Source organism: Pan troglodytes, chromosome 9 (assembly GCF_028858775.2).
Source record: "Pan troglodytes isolate AG18354 chromosome 9, NHGRI_mPanTro3-v2.0_pri, whole genome shotgun sequence".
NCBI classification, from domain to species: domain Eukaryota; kingdom Metazoa; phylum Chordata; class Mammalia; order Primates; family Hominidae; genus Pan; species Pan troglodytes.
The window spans coordinates 36,795,769-36,816,431 of record NC_072407.2 but is presented as its reverse complement, the minus strand read 5'-3'; positions in this window follow the sequence as shown (position 1 = coordinate 36,816,431).

Below are 20,663 nucleotides of genomic sequence, written 5' to 3'. Positions count from 1 at the left end.
TCTATGGATTTGCCTATTCTGGACATTTCATATAAATGGAATCATACAATATGTAGTCTTTTGTGACTGGCTTGTTTCTCTTAGAATAATGTTTTCAAAGAGAACATACATGCATTATAGCATGTATCAGTACTCCCTCCTTTTTATGGCTAAATAATAATCCATTGTGTGGATATACGGCATTTTGTTCAACCTTCGTTAGCTGATAGACATTTGGGCTGTTTCCAATTTTTAGCTATTATGAATAATGCTGCTATGAACACTCATGTACAAGTTTTTGTGTGAACCTATGTTTTCCATTTTCTTGAGCATATACACCTAGGAGTGGAACTGCCAGGCCATATGGTAACTCTATGTTTACGTTTTGAGAAATATGTAACATTTTTAAGGCTTAATATGTGTGTGGTACTTGGCTAAGCACTTGACTTGCATTTTCTTATAGAATGCTCACAACTTTCTGCAGTAGACCCGATTATTATGCCCATTTTACAGATGAGGGCACTATAGCTCAAAGATGTTAAACAACTTGCTCAAGGTCTGACAGCTAGTTAGGACAGAGCCAGGATTTGAGCTAACGTAGTCTGGCTCTAGAATCTGAACTCGTTACTACTTTTACTGCCTTAATACACTTATGGCCCGAAAGGGCAGAGGACAGCACACAAGTAACCAAACAAAGCCAAATGAAGTAGAATTGTAAGACCCATGTAAGGTACTTAGAAAATTGCATGCGGAAAGTGCAAAAGAGGAGGGAGCATTTGAAGCAAACCTCAATTGGTGAGAACAAATTCAAGAAGAGGAACTGGAGTAAAGGCCAACTAGGTGAAAGGACTATTACAGGATTGGCAAGTTAGTTTCACCGTAAGTGCCAGTTCTAGTTAATTGGTAGTGGCAGTGAGTAGCACTATGTAGAGATACTGTATCTCAGCTCAGTGGGAAAGCCTGTGATGATTAATTAACAATATCTGCCATGGGCAGGGGAGGGGAGATTTGTAGCACTCATGATATGAATTTTCATCACTGGACTATTATGACATGGAGATGAGAAATTATGGTTCATATTTTGGAAAGCATGACTGTATGATTTTGACTGGATCATAGGGTATGGGTAGGGAAAGTGGAGCCTTAAATAAGATTAGCAATATGTGGTGAGGCTGTATGACAGAGTGTTTTAAATGACAGACTGAAGAGTTTGTATGTGAGTCAGTAGGTAGTGAGGAGTCATGGAAAATTTTTAAACAGGAGAATAGTGTCATAGGAGCCCTACTCTAAGAAGATTAATCTGGCAGGGGCATACAGAATGAATTGATGTAGTGAATGAGTGGAGACAGAGACTGTTCAAGGCAATGTTAAAAAATTTAGTGGATGATACCTGGTCAAAACAGGGGACAACCACTTTTTCCCATTAATTTGATAAAGATTAAAATGTAGGTATGAGGAAATGAATACTCAAATAGTCTACTGGTGATACATTGGTTCAACTTTTCTGGAGGGCCATTTGGCAACACATGTAAAAAGCCTTAAAAATGATTCAGTCCTTTTAACCCAGTATTTAGCAACTTATGCCACAGAAGTAAGCCTGGATGTATGCAAAGATGTAGCTCTGAAGACGTTCATTGCATTGCCATTTAAAAAATCAAATGTATGTTCATTGCGTTGACGTTTAAAAAAACAAATGTAGCTCAGATACTGGCTGTGCAGTTTCTCTTCTCGTCACTAGCTAACCTGAATCAAGACTCGGCAATTACTTACATTCACCATAGAGAACTCACTATATGAAAACCATTTAGGGCTGAGTGTGGTGGCTCACGCCTGTAATCCCAGCACTTAGGGAGGCAGAGGCAGGCGGATCACTTGAGGTCAGGAGTTTGAGACCAACCTGGCCAACATGGTGAAACCCTATCTCTACTAAAAATACGTAAAATTAGCCAGGCGTGGTGGCAGGCGCCTGTAGTTCCAGTTACTCTGGAGGCTAAGGTAGGAGAATCACTTGAACCCAGGAGGCAGAGGTTGCAGTGAGCCGAGATCGCACCATTGAACTCTAGCCTAGGTGACAAGAGTGAAACTCCATCTCAAAAAATAAAAAGAAAAGAAAAGAAAGAAAACCATTTAGTCAGCAGTGTTGAATGTACTAAAGATTACATAGGGGAGATGTAAAAGAGGCTTTAATAACATTGAAAAGTGCTTAGTACACAACTTGAAGAAGTCCCTTAAATGTGTCTTCCCTCTCCACAGCACTGAGCTGGAATCCTCATTGCTGTGACCCTTCTCCCCACAGCACTTAGTCCTTATCCTTCTTTTCTTCTCTCTTTCACTGTACAGTTACTTTTTTCCACTTGACTTTGGGCATCAGAGTCTATCCTGAACAGCCCTCTTTTTTAAAAAGCTGGTTTCTCTTTAGAAAAAATTGTTGTAAATATTTGTGGAAAATATAAAAATTACTCATGAGTTTCACAAAACACTGGGAACAGTTATATGTTAAAAGAAGAGGGGAGATTTGTTAAATACATTTTGGTACAACTTGTGACTACCTAAAACTTGTTGAGCTCTCATGGGCAACATGAGAATCCCTAGGTAATTGTGATCATTTCCATGGTTTCAGATATGACTAATGGTGTAATGTGCTGACAACTCTCAAATTTATATTTCTAGCACAAATCTTTCCTCTGTGTTCCAGACATATTATCTCACTTTAGGTTAATATATCTATACTTGATGTCTCAAAGATACCTGGAACTTACCGCATTAAACCTAATCCTCATCTTCTTCCCTCTAGTCTTCCCAAACTCAGAAAATGGCAGTACCATCTGAAAAGTTACTAAAGTCAGAAGCTTAGTAGGCATCCTTAGTTCTTTCCTTCTTTCACACTTCCTTCCATATCCAATTGATTAACAAGTCTATTAGCACTGCCTCCAAAATAGTCATCAACCTCTTTTCATACCCATTCCTTACCCCACTCCAGAAGAAGTTTCCATGCAGAAAGGATAGCGTGTATAAAAGCATAGAGATCTAAAAGGGATGGATTGTCTGAGGAAACTGCAGGTGTGTAAGGTTGGTAAGTCTATGTGGTTTCAGGGAGATGAGTCTGGAAAAAATGTTCCTTAGAAAATGGGAGAAGATGGGATTCAAGAGCTAAGGTGGCAGGTTTGGGTGAGGACCTATGTAGAGATCTGGTGCAAACACTTACCATCTCTTTTCCAAAATTCTAGCAAAGGAAAGATGATACCAACCAAAGGAAACATAACACACAGTTTTAATAAGCAAAAAGAGGTAACAAACCTTTTTCTTTCTCACCCAGAAGAATAGGTCTTGCTAAGTGTACATTACCAAAAGTATTATGGTTATGAATAGGCTGGGTGCCTATTAGAAAAGCAAAATAGGCTGGGCGCAGTGGCTCACGCCTGTAAATCCCAGCGCTTTGGGAGGCTGAGGCAGGAGGATCACTTGAGGCTAGAAGTTTGAGGTTACAATGAGTTATGACTGTGCCTCTGCACTCCAGCCTGGGCAACAAAGTGAGACTCTGTCTCAAAAAAAAAAAAAAAAAAAGCAAAAATAATACAACCACTTTTAGTTATGGATGAATTTATTTCATCTCAAAGGCTTTATGTTGGCAGATTTTAACTTTGGAGGAACACCCAACACGTACTTGCTTTCTTTTTTTCTTCTCCTTTTCAATGTTAAAAATTTAAGATATAAATCATATGCTATAAAATTCATCTTTTTACATGTACAATTCAGTGATTTTAGTATTTTCATAAGGTGGTAAAACTATCACAACTGTGTCATTCCAGAACATTTTTGTCATATTCAAAATATAACCCCCACTCATTAGCAGTCATTCACCATTCTCTCTCTCTCCAGAAGTCCCTATTAACTACTTTAATCACCCTTCTGTCTGTGTGGATTTGGCTATTCTGAACATTTCATGTAAATGAAATCATACAATATGTGGTCTTTTGTGATTGGCTTCTTTCACTTAGCATGATGTTTTCAAGGTTCATCCACACTGTAGCATGCATCGGTACTTCATTCCTTTATATGGCTAAATAGTATTTTATTTTCTGGATATACTACCTTTTATCTATCCATTCATCACTGATGGGCATTTGGGCTGTTTTCATTTTTTGACTATTATGAATAATGTCATTATGAACATTTGTTACAAGTTTTTATGTGGATGTATAGTTTCATTTCTCTTGGATATATACCTACAAGGGGACTTGCTAGGTCATATGGTAACTCTGTGTTTAACTTTTTATGGAACTGCCATGCTGTTTTTCCAAAGTGGCTGCATGATTTTACATTCCCATTAGCAATGGATTCTAATTTCTCCACATCCTTGCCAACACTTGTTATTGTCTATTTTGTTTTGTTGTTACGGCCATCTTAGGGGCTTGCTTTCTTTTCTGCTCTCTGAAGTCCTACTTCACTTGCTGGTTGAAACCTAGTATTTCACTTTTCATTCTCTATTTTAAATAATCTGAGGGTGATTGAAACTGCCAGGCTGCACAGTGTTTTAAGAATCCAGAAATTTCTACCTAGCCTGCAATATTAGGAAGTTCTGGTAACATCGGGCAACAATTGGTTGGAAATTAGTAGGGCCCGTCAATGTTCACCATCTTCCACTGTCTTACACCTGAGTTGCTTTTTATGTTTATCTTTTTTACCTGGTTCCATAGATAACTGAATTTGAGGCTCCTGGTTAAAGCCATCTGACATAACTTAATTGTCAATGTTGAATCTCAGGGCAATAAATAAGGTACTCTAAAAATAAATCTAACTAAGGAGGCAGGCATAGAAACTTTATGAGGAAAATTATTAAAACTTCACTGAAAGAGATCAAAGAAGACCTAAATAAATGAAGAGAAGTAACATGTTCAAGGATAGAAAGATTCAATTCTCCTTAACATAATCTAATTCAGTATAATACAATGAAAATTTCAACAGAATTACTCATGGAAATTTGACAAAATAATTCTAAAATCGATTGGAAAAGTAAAAGGCTAAGAATAACTTAAGACACTCCTGAAGAAGAATATGGTCGAGGGAGAGTTGCTTTACCAGATAATCACATGATTTACAAAGCTATAGTGATTAAGATGGTGTGATATTAGACTTAATAATCAGTGGAACAGAATATAGAAGCTGGTAACAGAAACATGGACAATTTATAATTTATACATGAATAGATTTGGCATTGCAAATTATAAGGATTAAAGAAATATTAAAGAAATCATTCTGGGACAATTTGTTATCCATATGGGAAAAAATTCAGTCCTCATATGATATATAAAAATAAATTTTAAGCTGCTTAAAGACTTCATGTAGGCCAAAGCACAGTGACTCATACCTGTAATTCCAGCACTTTGGGAGGCCAAGGTGGGAGGATTGCTTGAGGCCAGGAGTTCAAGACCAGCTTGGGCAATATAGTGGGACTCCATCTCTGTAAAAAATTAAAAAATTCATTGCATGTAGTGATGCACCCCTGTTGTCCCAGTTACTCAGAAGGCTGAGGTGGGAGGATCGCTTGAGCTCAGGAGGTTGAGGCTGCAGAAAAAAAAAGAGACTTCATGTGAAAAGCAAAACTTTAAAACATTTAGAAACAAATATACGAGAATATTTATATGACATCAAGAGAAGAAGGAATTTTTAAGACACTAGAAACACATCCTCAATGAAAAATATTGATAAATGATATTTTTTCAGCAAAGGACAAACTGAAAAAATTGAAAAGACAATTCACAAAATGGAAGAAATAATTTCAAAACAGAAAATTGGCAAACAAAGATATTCAAAATATATAAAGAACTGCAAATCAATAAAAAAGACAAACAACCTAATTAAAATATTCAGAGGAAAATTCAGAATGGCCAATAAATATATAAAAACATGCTAAATGTTATTATTCCTTATTATTCCTTTTTTCTAAATGTGATTTTCTTTGGTGACAAAGCCATAGGTATTCGACTGTGGTTTGTTGCCTACATTCATAAGTGAAAGATTTGTTAAATTTCAGTTACAGTTTGGTATTTTTTTTCTTTTTCTTGTTTTGAGACAGGCTGTCTCTCTGTTGCCCAGGCTGGAGTGCAGTGGCACAATCTCAGCTCACTGCAAACTCCACTTGCAGGCTCAGGCAATCCTCCCACCTCAGCCACCTGAGTAGCTGGGACTACAGGCATGCACCACCATGCCTGACTAATTTTTTTTTTTTTTTTTTTGGAGATGTAGTTTCACTCTTGTTGCCCAGGCTGGAGTGCAATGGCATGATCTCGGCTCACCACAACCTCCGCCTCCTGGGTTCAAGTGACTCTCCTGCCTCAGCCTCCCGAGTAGCTGGGATCACAGGCATGCACCACCACATCTGGCTGATTTTTTTTGTATTTTTAGTAGAGACGGGGTTTCTCCATGTTGGTCAGGCTAGCCTCAAACTCCCGACCTCAGGTGATCCACCCACCTCGGCCTCCCAAAGTGTTGGGATTACAGGCATGAGCCACTGCGCCCGGCCTATGCCTGACTAATTTTTGTATTTTTGGTAGAGATGGGGTTTCACCATGTTGCTCAGGCTGATTTCGAACTCCTGGCCTCAAGCGATCCTCCCACCTTGGCCTTGCAAAGTGCTAGGCATGAGCCACCGCACCCAGCCATTAATTAGATTAATGTATTAATAAAATAAAACTACTATTGATTAGAAGAAATGAAAAAATCTGACACTTCCAAGTATTAACAGGGACATAGGCCAATGGGAACTAAAAATCACTGCTAAGTGGAGGAAAATTGTTAAAAATATATCCAGAAAACCATTTGTCATTATTTCAAATTTGAAGATGCCCATAACTTATCACTCAGCAACTGGAGCACTCACACCCCCATTCAGTAGAAGACAGGTACAAAAAATATTCTGGCAGCATTGTTTGTAATACCAAAAAAGAAAAAAAAAAGGATCAACCATCAACAGAAGAATGGATAAATAGAATATATTTTGGTAGACTCATCTGATATGGTTTACATGTGTTGCCCCTACAAATCTCATGTTAAAATGTGATCTGCGATGCTGGAGGTAGGCCTAGTGGGAGATGTTTGGGTTATGAGGGTGGATCCCTCATGAATGGCTTGGTGCTGTCCTCATAGTAATGAGTTCTCACTTTATGTGTTCATGTGAGATCTGGTTGTTTAAAAGAGTCTAGCACCTCCTCCCTGTCTCTCCTGCTTGCTCTTGCCTCATGATATGCCAGCTCCCCCTTTGCCTTCTGACATAATATAAGTTTCCTAAGGCCTCACCTGAAGCAGATGCTGGTGCCATGCTGCTTGGATAGCCTGCCTAACCATGAACCAAATAAACCTCTTTTCTATATAAATTACCCAGTCTTAGGTATTCCTTTACAGCAATGCAAACAGACTAACACACACCTAATGGCATGCAATACAGTACTGAAAACAAATATGCTAAGGCAGTATGCATCAATATATATAACAATTCTTAACAAATGAAATATTGAGTGAAAATGAAAGTTAGGAACATGTATGTTTATTATGTTTGAAGCATGCACAAAACTAAACAATGTCTTGATTAGGAGTACATTCACATGCAATAAAACTATAAGGATAAGCAAAGAAATGATAGAAAAGAAATTTCAGGAGAGTGACTAGTTAACTTCTGAGCAAGGGAGAGAAGATGTAATCAGGGAAAGATAAAGAAGAGGCTCCAATGTTATGCTTTATTTCCTAAAATAATAGGTTGTGGGTACATCTAGGTGTGTGTGTGCATCACATAAAGTAGTAAATCAAATCTCAGAAGAGGTTTTTTTTGTTGTTGTTGTTGTTGTTTTGAGACAGAGTCTTGCTCTGTCACTCTGTCCCATGTAGCTGGGATTATAAGGGCATGCCACTGTACCACCATGCCCGGCTAATTTTTGCATTCTTAGTAGAGATGGGGTTTCACCATGATGGCCAGGCTGGTCTCAAACTCCTGACTTCAAGTGATCCACCCGCCTCGGCCTCCCAAAGTGCTGGGATTGTAAGTGTGAGCCACTGTGCCCGGCCTCAGAAGAGTTTTAATGAAGTAAGGATGCTGGGAGAGGAATGAGTTAACAGGGAATTGGGGTTGTGTAGAAGTATAAAATGGAGAAGGGGGGAGTTAAAGAAAGACTTGACTTAAGGATTGTATCCAAAGTTGGCCATTGCTAAGATAGTGGCTCTATTTCTTTCCACTTGAATCCTACAAAAAGAAAATTGAGAAACGTTACATATTTTCTCTTATTATTCTATATTAGGGGTTTCTACTCCTCAGGGCATAGGAACTAAAAGGGTGAAAACTATAATAAAGTAATTTCCTTATTCCCTCTTTAAAGGGCGTGCTGAATTAGAAAGAGCACTGGGTTAAGAGTCAGGAACCCAATTTACTAGTTTTGCTCTGTTTTAATTAATCGGGTGACTTTGGGTAAATAATTTAGCCTAATTGAACCTCAGTTTCCTAAAAAGATGATTTCTAAAGCTTAGCTTTAAGTTCAGTTATTCCAATGAGTTAGAGAGTCTCTCAACCAAAAAGCAAGTAGTCATGTACATTTATCATTTTAATAAAGATATATTCTATTAATTTGGAAAAGCTGAAGACAGTATTAATTTTCATCCCACAGTCTTAATGAAGAAATAAAGAAACTAATTTTCCATTACCATTCAAGGGGCAATCCACTCCTTCACAGATTGTGAAATTAATGTAACAGATCCAACCAACTGAACAATCTATGCATCTTTCTTCCCCTCTCCAATTCCAAGCCTTGGAACTGTATTTTACATTAAAAAGTTTAAAAGTTAACTGAAAATTAATGCAGTTTTAAGACTGCAGCTTACATATAATATAATGAAGTTAGAGAAAAATATCTGCAGTGTCCAGTATCTTTGAGTAAGTAACATTTATTATTACCTATGTCTGAAGCACAGCAGATGTTGTGATCTTTACTAATTATAATTTCCCTAATTAAAATAACTTGTACCTACGATGCATGCTTTTCCTAAGTTATTCAGGATGGTAAGCAGATATTAAATCATTTATCTTTACAACATATCAATGAAGCTAGTAGGAGCAAGTATTGTTCTCATTATTTAAAGGAGAAGATTAAAAGTCAAGGATTAGGTCATGATCACACAGTAATTTTTTTGTCATGAACATTAAGACGAGAACCAAAGAAATGTATATATTCCTCCCCCATCCACCTTCCTTCCTATTTAGGGGCAATTCTCTGTTGTGTTTAACTCTTGTGGGATGCAGGGTCTGCCTTCCACTACTGAAACCAAAGAGGGGGGATGTTTCTTTTCCCTGGCTTGTGGCAGCAAGGGTAAGGGCACATTATCTAGGCTCCAGGATCTGGAAACTCCAACTCAGGGATTGACACAGATGCAGAAAGAATTTAGGAATTACTTGTAATGCTCAAGACAGCAAGTCTACAGTCCAGTCCTGTGTGTGACCCCTCTCCGCCCCCTAGCGTCCTAACCAGACTCTTCCTCTATTATTGTCTAGGTTGTGTCTCTTGCTACTTAGGCTCCTTTAGCTTCTGCCATTTTCTGGATCTACTCCTCCATGCTTCTTATTTTGTGAGCTCACAATATCCTTCCAATAAATTCTCTTCTGCTTATGTTAGCCAGAGCTGATTTCAGTTGCTTGCACACAAGAACACAGGTTCCCTTAACCTTACTTCTGTTGAAGGCATCATATTTTATCCCTAAATTGTCCTGGATGCTTATGATGTTTAAGTTTTGCATTACATTTAAACGTTTCTCTACCATATTAGTTGAAGTTTAGCTGCAAAATCATAATGAGCTTGTAAATATGGCCTTTAGGAGAATGTCAAACGCATATTTTTTACGGGGCCTAATTAATAAGGTTAAAATGGAATTCTATCTATTATATGCTGCAAGAAAAAGCAAGATACAAGACAGTATGTATAGAATGATTTCAATTTTATAGACCTATATGTGAATAGAAAAAAGTACTGGCAGAATAGATAATGAAAATATTAATAGGAGTAATGTCTGAGTAGTAGGATTATAAATTAGAGTTCTGTGTGCTTTATTTGGCATTAAACAATTAACATATATTATTTCATAATTATGGAAAACCATAATAATTTAAAAGTTTGTTTCTTAGATAAACTTACGAAGGTAGAAAAATATTTCTTATCTTATAAAAGCAGGAAGAATAGTATTCATCACTTGGCTTCAACAATTATCAATTTATGGCCTTTTTTTTTTTTTTCTTTGAGACGGAGTCTTGCTATGTCTCCTAGGCTGGAGTGCAGTGGCACAATCTCAGCTCACTGCAACCTCTGCCTCCCAGGTTCGAGCGATTCTCCTGCCTTAGCCTCCTGAATAGCTGGGACTACAGGCACATGCCACCACGCCTGGCTAATTTTTGTATTTTTAGTAAAGACTGAGTTTCACCATGTTGGCCAGACTGGTCTCAAACTCCTGACCTCAAGTTATCCGCCCACCTTGGCCTCCCAAAGTTTTGGGATTACAGGTGTGAGCCACCGCGCCCAGCCCACATGGCCTGTCTTGTTTTATCTGATGTGTTCCTTACTCCCCACTCATGCTAAATTATCAGCATAGAAAGACTTTTTTTCTTATAATTGGTTATTCCTTCTTTTCCGTATGTTATTTTCCCTTTTAGGAATTCTTATTCAATGACTTTTTCTTCCACACATCTATTCATTATTCTGATTTTTTTTCCTTTATCCTTTCTTTAATTTGGTTAAATTTCTGAGTTTGCCTCCTGATCTACTAATTCTGCTTCCAACTTTGTTGTACACATGCTTTTAATTTTGGGAATCATGTTTTAAATACAATCTTTTCTGTTCTCAAATTGTTTCATTTTTATAAATGTTTATTTTGTTCTCATAAATGCAATTTATTCTTGGATCTTATGGAGAAAAAGAATCAGAAAATTTTCTAAACTTTTCTCTAAACATGCTTTTCTAGTGAATTTATTTTAGAGGGAGCCATTCTTCTGATTATGCTTGGTCAGGGTGGGCAAACTAAAGTTGCCTGTTTTTGTACTAAGTTTTATTGTAATACAGCCACATCCATTCATTTACATAGCACCTGTGGCTACTTTTGCACAATTCAGGCTACAGTAGTTGCTTTCTTGCTACAATGCAGGACAGAGTTGTGACAGAGGATGTATGGCAGGGGTGTCCAATCTTTTGGCTTCCCTGGGTCACACTGGAACAAGAAGAATTATCTTGGACCATACATAAAACACACTAACACTAACAATAGCTGCTGAGCTAAAAAAAAAAAAGTTGCCAAAAAAAAAATCCCATAATGTCATAAGAAAGTTTATGAATTTGTGTTGGGCTGCATTCAAAGCTGTCCTGGGCCACATGCAGCCCACAAGCCATGGGTTGGACAAGCTTTATGTATGGCATGCAAAACCTAAATATTTACTATCTGGCCCTTTCTAGAAAAAATTTGTTGGCCTCATTTCTAGGTAGCTCTTACTCTTGAATTTCAGAATGTTTTCCATGGGTCTAGAGATTTTCCTTTATTTCCTTTCATTATCAGCAGGGGTTAGTGTTGCAGGCCGAAAGAGTGAGGGTCGTGATCAACTCAGTATACCACTGGAAGCTATGCGAGTAAACAGCAAATTGTTTTCATAAATGCAGGATGTTGGCAAACTGACAAACTGCGTCCACTGCCCAGAAGGAATGCTGAGGGCAGTCACACCCAAAGTGCAGTGTTTCTTGTGATTAGGCACATTTGAAGCCTGTTAGCAATAATGTGAACCTGTGATCAATCAAACAGCTGACCAATCGTTACCTCCTCCTCCCTGCTCTTTCTACCCAATAAGTAGGAAGGGCTGTAGAAGCTCAGGGTGGCTGCTCTTGCTCACTAGAAGCAGGGAGCCCTCTTCTTCTTCCCTGGACCCCTTCTTAAAAGCAGATTATTTTGTCTTAAGTTTTCATTTCTGCATTCGTCTTCCTTCACTCAGTCCCATAGTAGCAGTGGCAAACCGCGGCAGGTTAGTACCAGAATCAAACAGATGCTTTTTCAAATTCTGTCTGCCTGGGGCCCATGTCAGACCTATCAGATCAGAATTCTTAACTGTGCCGGCCTTTTTGCTCACATAATCCTGAGTAAGAATTTTCTAACCATTTTGCCTTTAAGGCCAGCTCTGTGATTTGGACCTGGGGAGGCTAACCACCTGAAAAAAGTCTATTTGGAAGACTTTTCTCTTGTTTGTTTCTTTCTTTCTTTTTTTTTTTTTTGTTTTTGAGACAGGTCTTGCTCTGTCACCCAGGCTGCCAGGCTAGAGTGCAGTGGCATGATCTCAGCTCATTGCAACCTCCGCCTCCTGGGTTCAAGCAATCCTCCCGCCTCAGCCTCCCGAGTAGCTGGGACTACAAGTGTGCACCACCTCGCCTGGCTAATTTTTATATTTTATGTAGAGATGGGGTTTCACCGTGTTGCCCAGGCTGGTCTTGAACTCCTGGGCTCAAGGGATCCCCCCCACCCGCCTCAGCCTCCCAAAGTGCTGGGATGATAGGGGTGAGCTACCATGCCTGGGCAGTGACTAGCTTTTTTCTCCATGATTTTTCCTGTATCTCCTTTGTGTCAACACCAATCAACAGGAATCTAAGTGTTATTTTAAGAGGTTTGGCTTTCACAAAAATAGCTACATTCAATAATGGAAATAAACTTGGATTTTTAACCTCGTTTAACTAGTTTTCTGCTTACAGCAAAGATTACACACATATTAGTCAGGAAGTTCACATAGGGCAATGTGAGTTAAACCCATTATTATCTTGGGTCAAATTAGTTTACTACTTCATAACAAGAAAAGAGGACTTTCCAAAAATGAGTCTTAGATCCTGCAAAGGTCACAAAATGAACCACAGATTTGGAATTAGCTATAGCTTGTTTAACTTTGGGAAAAGTATTTGAAATCTTTGGGCTTTAATTATTGGCACTGTAGTTTGAATTGAGAATTTTATTTCCTTCTGGCTCTAAAATTCTTTAATGCTATACTTGAGTATAGGCCTGTCACTGGTCAGCTCCAGTTGAGTCTCCGTAGAGAAGCACTTGGTGGCTCAGAGGGCTGGTCAGGAGCAGGGGGGAAAGGCATAAAGATGTGGAAATTAACTGAAAAATAATACCATAGCTTTTCCCAAGACTGGTCTAGGTCTCTCTTGCTATGTCTTGTGGAATTTTTAACTGACTTCATATGGATGTTTCAAGCCGCATTTGGCCAAAATATCAATTTGTATGGTAGATAAATCTGTATGGTAGATAAAATTACCTCAAGTTGGCTTTGTGTTTTATATTTTTGTTTAACTTAGACCCACATTTTGGATACAGTTTCTTACACTTCACTTGACTCACTGAACTCTATGAATAAAGGGGCCCAGCAAGCATTTTAGTATATTTTATAGCAGTATAAGTTTTAAGAGCTCTTTCATCCTTTTCCTACTTATGCGGAATGCTTATTAATGTCACAGGGATTTACTATGATTGAAATAAAGGGAGTCTGTGACCTTGGAAAGTTTGTAAGCAGTCTTTAGGTGCATAAATGGTATTACTTGTTTATGAACATCAAATAAAAGTTCAAATAGCATTAACATGAAAAGCAGAAAATAAGATGTGGAAGATATGTCTATATCATTAACTGAAGAGAATTGAAAGAGAAATTAAATTAATTATCTGGGTAACTGCCTCATTTTTTCACTCTTAAGGCTGGGACACTATTGTTAGAAACTCACTCTACTCAGCCTGAGTAATGGAAGAGCCTTCTTTGAGATACAAGGTTCTGTATGTTTGAATTAGTGTATCAATGATTGCAGAGATAGAACTACTTTCTGATGACTTTTTTCTGTTCTCTTAAGGTGGTTTGTCTCTGTATCCAGCCCTTTATTCTGCAGTTTGAGTCAGGGAAAGAACAGGTAAGTGTTTAATCTATATTCTGAACTAATTTTGAAGGAAGAAGCAGGTGAAGGTTGGGCAGAGGATGAACATTCACTACATACTTTGGCATTAGTGGAGTCTCTTTTTAATGTAAATACTCAATGAAGAATATTCCTACTTTGATTCAAAAGCATCCAAACAGGGCTTAAGTAAACCCTTGTTTTGAGGTTATAGACTAAATCTTTTTTGTTTGTTTGTTTTTACATTAGAGACTACCATAAAACAAATGGACTAAATCTTTAACCACAGTATGAAAATAAGAAGAAGGAAGAGAATATGGAAGGCTCAGGGCAACCTATTCACTATTTCTGGGAAAATACTTGTCTTATTGCACAAAGGAATAGTTCAGTATTTGAAACCATAGGCAAAAGGTAGGGTCAGTTGGGTATTAATGTGAAAATTGAGCTAATTCAAATCTCCTGGCCACCTCTAGTGTTTTAAGCACTCACTTCTAGTTTGTAAAGAAAACTCTTGACTATGAAAAGTTACTAGAAATTATATCTTTGGCTGGCACCAGTGGCTCACACCTGTAAACCCAGCACTGTTGGAGGCTAAGGCAGGCAGATCACCTGAGCCCAGGAGTTCGAGACCTGCTTGGGTGAAACCCTGTATCTACTAGAAATACAAAAATTAGCGGAGCGTTGTGGTGTGCGCCTGTAGTCCCAGCTATTCGGGAGGCTGAGGCAGGATAATCACTTGATCTTGGGAGGCAGATGTTGCAGTGAGCTGTGGTTGTGTCACTGCACTCCAGCCTGGGCAACAGAGTGAGATATTGTCTCAAAAAAAGCGAAATGATGTCTTCAATTTGACAAGAATACCAGGTTTAGGTTGGGTGTGGTGGCTCAAGCCTGTAATCCCAGTATTTTGGGAGGCCGAGGTGGGTGGATCACTTGAGGTCGGGAGTTCGAGACTAGCCTGGTCAACATGGTGAAACCCCGTCTCTACTAAAAATAAAAAAAAAAATTAGGTAGGTGCTGTGGCATACTCCTGTAGTCTCAGCTATTCAGGAGGTTAAGGCAGAAGAATCGCTTGAACCTGGGATGGGGAGGTTGCAGTGAGCTGAGATTGTGCCACTGCACTCCAGCCTGGTGACAGAGCGAGACTCTGTCTCAAAAACAAACAAACAAACAAAACACCAGGTTTAATAAATTACCCACAAAATGATTACATACTGCACTTTTAGATCATAATTTAGTTAAAGATATCCAGACATGATTAGCAGTCTAATCTTCAAATATAAAGAAAAATCTATAGCATTATGTCACATTATACTATCTAGGATAATTGATTAATGCATACTATTTCAGGCATGGCAATATAGGATAGCTGCCATTTCATGGCACTATACAAAGTTCAAGATCTAGTCAAGCTAAAGGTATAAAAATTCAATTTTATATGTTCCCTTATGGAATTGACTAAATAATTGAATCCTATGAACTAAATTGATAAGTGATTTGTTAATATTTAATAAAAGGTGCATGCTGTTTAGTACATTAGTCTATTAGTGAAGACAAACTAGTATCAAAAATTATGGTAAATACTGGCCAGGTGCGGTGGCTCATGCCTGTAATCCCAGCACTTTGGGAGGCCAAGGCAAGTGGATCACCTGAGGTCAGAAGTTTGAAAACACCCTGGCCAACATGGTGAAGCCCCGTGTCTACTAAAAATACAAAAATTAGCCAGATGTGATGGTGCACATCTGTAATCCCAGCTATTCAGGAGGCTGAGGCAGAATCGCTTGAACCTGGGAGGAGGAGGTTGCAGTGAGCTGAGATCACGCCACTGCACTCCAGCCTGGATGACAGAGCAAGACTCCATCTCAAAACAAAATAAAACAAACACAAACAAACAAACCTTATGGTAAATACGATGGCTCAGGCCTGTAATCCTAGCACTTTGGGAGACCCAGGCTGGCAGATCACTTGAAGCCAGGAATTTGAGACCAGCCTGGCTATCATGGTGAAACTCTGTCTCTACTAAAAATCCAAAAAAAAAAAAAAAAAAAGAAAAATTAGCTGGGCATGGTGGTGCACACCTGTGGTCTCAGCTACTTGGGAGGCTGAGGCATGAGAATTGCTTGAACCTGGGAGGCAGAGGCTGCAGTGAGCTGAGATCATGCCACTGCACTCCAGCCTGGGCAACAGAGCAAGACTCTGTCTCAAAAAAATTATAGTAAATAGTTTCAGAAAACAGGGATAATCTGAAGCTGTGATAGCCAGGTACAAGAGGTTCTCCTCCATAGCAGTAGTTATTAGTGAGTGGTTCACACACTTTAGTGTAATAATCACCAGGAATTGCTTGTTAGAACAATCTTTAAATTATGATGTAGGATGAGTTTCTGTTAGGAAGAATTCTGTATACAGTATATGTAAGCTCATCAATTGCTTGTTGATGCTTGTAACTTGCTTTTATATTTTGGTATACAGCTTTTTCCTTGATCATCTATCACTTTACAGAAGTGTACAATCTTAGCAAAATGGTGTCATGTCATATTAACCAATATTCTCACAATTGGTGATACTAATGAAGACTCTGAGGGATGAGAAGATGATGACAACATTTTTGATTCACTAAGATTAAATTATGGTTGGTGTGTTTTTATATTTTAAGAACATTTTCCTGTGTTTTTTGGTCATGCCTTCATGATATTAGTAACTTTTTATAAATAAAACTTTGAATTAATTAGACATTTCATATAGTAATAATACCAGAAAAAAAGAGAATGAGAGAACTATAAATGTTAGTGCAGCAGGCAGTCATCTATGAAGTATGATATTTGGAAGGACCTAACTGATAGAAAATATCTTTTTTATAGGCTGTTACTGTGACTGAAATTTGGCTATCAGAGATATTGATTTGCATATGATTAACAGATATTGAGTTTTCACTGTGTATCTAGTGCTTTATATTCATTGTCTCAACTGACTCTCATAATAATCCAATAAAATATGTAACGTTTTATCTCTGATTTAAAGATGAATAATTTAAGGTCCTCTTCTCTATGTTCTCTTCCTGGGTGATCTATCCGAGTTCCATGGATTACACACATTATGCTATTCACTTCCAAATTTGTATTTCCAGCTGAGACCCTTCTTTAAGCTTCAGACTCAACATTTCCAGTTGCCTTTTTGACTTTTCCATGTGGATGTCTCATAGATACCTTAAACTTGACATCTGCAAAAATAGAACCACTGATTTTTGTAGCAGATGCTATTGGTTGCCTACTTAACTCCATTTTCTCCTTCTTTGTTATTGGCAGAGTTATAATTTTGTTAGTGTTTTTTTTTTTTTTTTTTTTTTTGAGATGGAGTCTCACTCTGTTGCCCAGGCTGGAGTGCAGTGGTGCGATTGCTGCTCACCACAACCTCTGCCTCCCAGGTTCAAGTGATTCTCCTGCCTCAGCCTCCCAAGTAGCTGGGACTACAGGTGTGTGCCACCACGCCAGGCTAATTTCTGTATTTTTAGTAGAGACGGGGTTTCACTATGTTGGCCAGGCTGGTCTTGAACTCCTCACCTCATGATCTGCCCGCCTTGGCCTCCCAAAATGCTGGGATTACAGGCGTGAGCCACTGCGCCCAGCCAGTTAGGATTTCTATACCCCTACCCACTATGTGGATTGGGGAAGATGGCTCTGTCTCCAGCTCTAGGAGTAACTCTTGATTTATATAAGCCAGCCATGGATATCCCATTCCTTTGTCAGTGATTGGTTTAAGATAGGCATGTGAATGAGTTTGAGCCGATGAGATATGAGCAGATGTCTGCCAGGAAGTTTCTGGAAAGATTTTTCTCCCTTTAAGTAGTCACTAGACTACCCAGCCTTCTTCTTCCTTTTTATGTTGTTGTATATAAATGTGATGCTCAGAACTAAAAGCAATCTCGCTGCCTATAAGAGGATGGAGCCAACACTGGAGGAGGGCAAAACAAAGAGACTAAGGAATAGAGCAAGTGATTTCACAAATCACATCAGGAATCCTCCATCTCTTGACTTCCTATTATCTGAGACAATAACTTTATTGACAACTCAATTTAAGTTGAATATTTCTGTTATTTGCAGCCAAGGCATCCTGATAACAATTTTTTTTGCCCCTAAAGTGTTGACTTTCCTTCTCCATTTTATTAAATGGTTATACTATCTACTCAGGTGCTTAAGCAGGAACCCTAAGACTCATTACTTCACTCTTCTTCTCCTACTTCGTCCTAAATCCTTGACTAGGCCTGCAACTTGGAGGAGAGGAATAAGAGAGAGGGAAAGAGAAGTATACTATTACTCTGAAGTTTCCATCTTAAATAACTGAAAGGATGGTGCCATCATTAACATAAGTAAAGGGGTCCAGAAGAGGAGTTAGTTGAGGGGGCCAAAAGAGATAAATTTTATACATATGTTGAGTTTGTTTTATTGCTTTTCATTAAATTTTGAATTAAAAGCTCAAAAGAAAACCTATTAGGAAAAAGCAAAAGTCTTATTAAGAGTATGCCTAATCTCAATTTTATAATAAGAATAACTTTTAAAAATATATAGATGAAGTCTCACTGTGTTGCCCAGGCTGAAGTGCAGTGGCTTGATCATAGTCCACTGCAATCTTGAATTCAAGAATAATGTTTGACTTTTTCTCCCATGTACATTATATCTAAAATAAGGTTAAATAAAATAAATAAATAATAAGTTCACATAAAACCTCTCCCATGGTGTATGTAGTACATCTTCTAGATAATTATTTGTAGTTGATTAATCCATCATACTAATATTGACACTTAAAATTCAATAGCTAATTGACATGTTACTATATTATATACAAAGTAAAAAGCTAGAGTGAAAATTCAATACATACAGCAAATTTTAGAAAGATTTCAACTACAGTTTGTGGTGCTATCAATTATTACATGAAAATTTTAATATGCAACTCTGACTATAAATATTTATCCATTAATATTTATTAAATGTATGTTATGTGCCAAGCACTGTGCTGAGGTTACAGATACAAAGATGAATATGATACATTCTCTGCCCACAAGCATGGAAAGAAATAACGATAATGAAATGTGGTAAGTGCTGTAACTATAACAAAGTTATAAGCACTTGTTTTTACTATAGCATTTAAGTAGGCTGCAGAAACCTATTCATTTACTTCGTGCATATAAGTTATTCTTTGATGTAGATATTATCTCCTGTTATTGTCCTAGGGAGTCACTGTGCTTATTCACAACCAATTCTAACCAGCTCTAGGTCTAATAGTGTAGGATATGAAAACTGATTACAGAGAACCTAGTTTGGGAGACATGTAAATATGCTTACTCCCTTTACTACATCAAGTAAAAATGACATACTTTCACTCTGACAATTATGGTTAGGACTGGATTAAGACAGTCTGAGGCTTTAATCTATGTTAAGTGTAAAAATAATTCCAAATTGTAATAAAGATTCACATTCTATTCATTAAAAAAAACCCCACAGGCTGGGTGTGGTGGTTTATGCTCAGGAGTTCGAGACCAGGCTGGGAAATATGATAAAACCCTGTCTATACAAATAAATACAAAAAATGGGGCCAGGCATGGTGGCTCATGCCTGTAATCCCAGCACTTTGGGAGGGTGAGGTGGGCAGATCAGTTGAGGTCGGGAGTTCGAGACTAGCCTGGCCAACATAGTGAAACCCCATTTCTACTAAAAATACAAAAATTAACTGAGCGTGGTGGCGCAGGCCTGTAATCCCAGCTACTCAGGAAGCTGAGGCAGGAGAATCACTTGAACCCGGGAGGTGGAGGTTGCAGTGAGCTGAGATTGTGCCACTGTATTCCAGCCTGGGTGACAGAGTGAAACTCTGTCTCAAAAAAAAAAAAAAAAAGAAAAGAAAAAAAAATTAGCCAGGTGTGGTGGTGCACTCCTGTGGTCTTAGCTACTTGTGGGGCTGAGGAGGGAGGATCGCTTGAGACCAGGAGGTAAGGCTGCAGTGAGCCAAGATTGCACCACTGCACTCCAGCCTGGGTAACAAAATGAGACTCTGTCTCAACGCCCCCCCCCCCCAAACAAACAAACAAAAACCCAAAAAGCAAAAAACAAAACAAAAACCCACAGACTTTGTAGTGAAAAAAAAAGCGTTTAATTTGCATATATGTAAAGTTACATTAGATTAACTAAGAGGGGAAAATGGGGACAGAAAAAAGGGAAACAAGAGAGCATGTGGTAGAAAGAGGAAGAACTTCCCATTACCTGTGCTTGGAGTTAGATGCCTGATTAGCCACTGAAAATATCTTTGCTTACTCATTCATGAATTCATTTAACCAATTTATACATACTGAGTTCCTAAAAATTGTAATGACAATAATAACGAATAATAAGGTGGGGCACAGTGGTTCACGCCTGTACTCCCAGCACTTTGGGAGGCCAAGGCAGGAGGATCACTTGAGCCCAGGAGTTTGAGACTAGCCTGAGCAACACAGGGAGACCCCTGTCTCTACAAACAAACAAAATAGCTGGGCATGGTGGCGTGCGCCTGTGGTCCCAGCTACTCAGAAGGCTGAGGTGGGGATCACTGGGGCCCAGAACCCCTGGGGCCCAGGAGGTTGAGGTTGCAGTTAGTGGTGATTGTGCCACTGCACTCCAGCCTGGGTAGTGAGCGAGACCTCGTCTAAAATACTAATACTAATACAACAGCTCATACTTTTTGAATGCTTACTATCGGCCAAGCACAGTGCTATGCACTTTGTGCACCTTATCT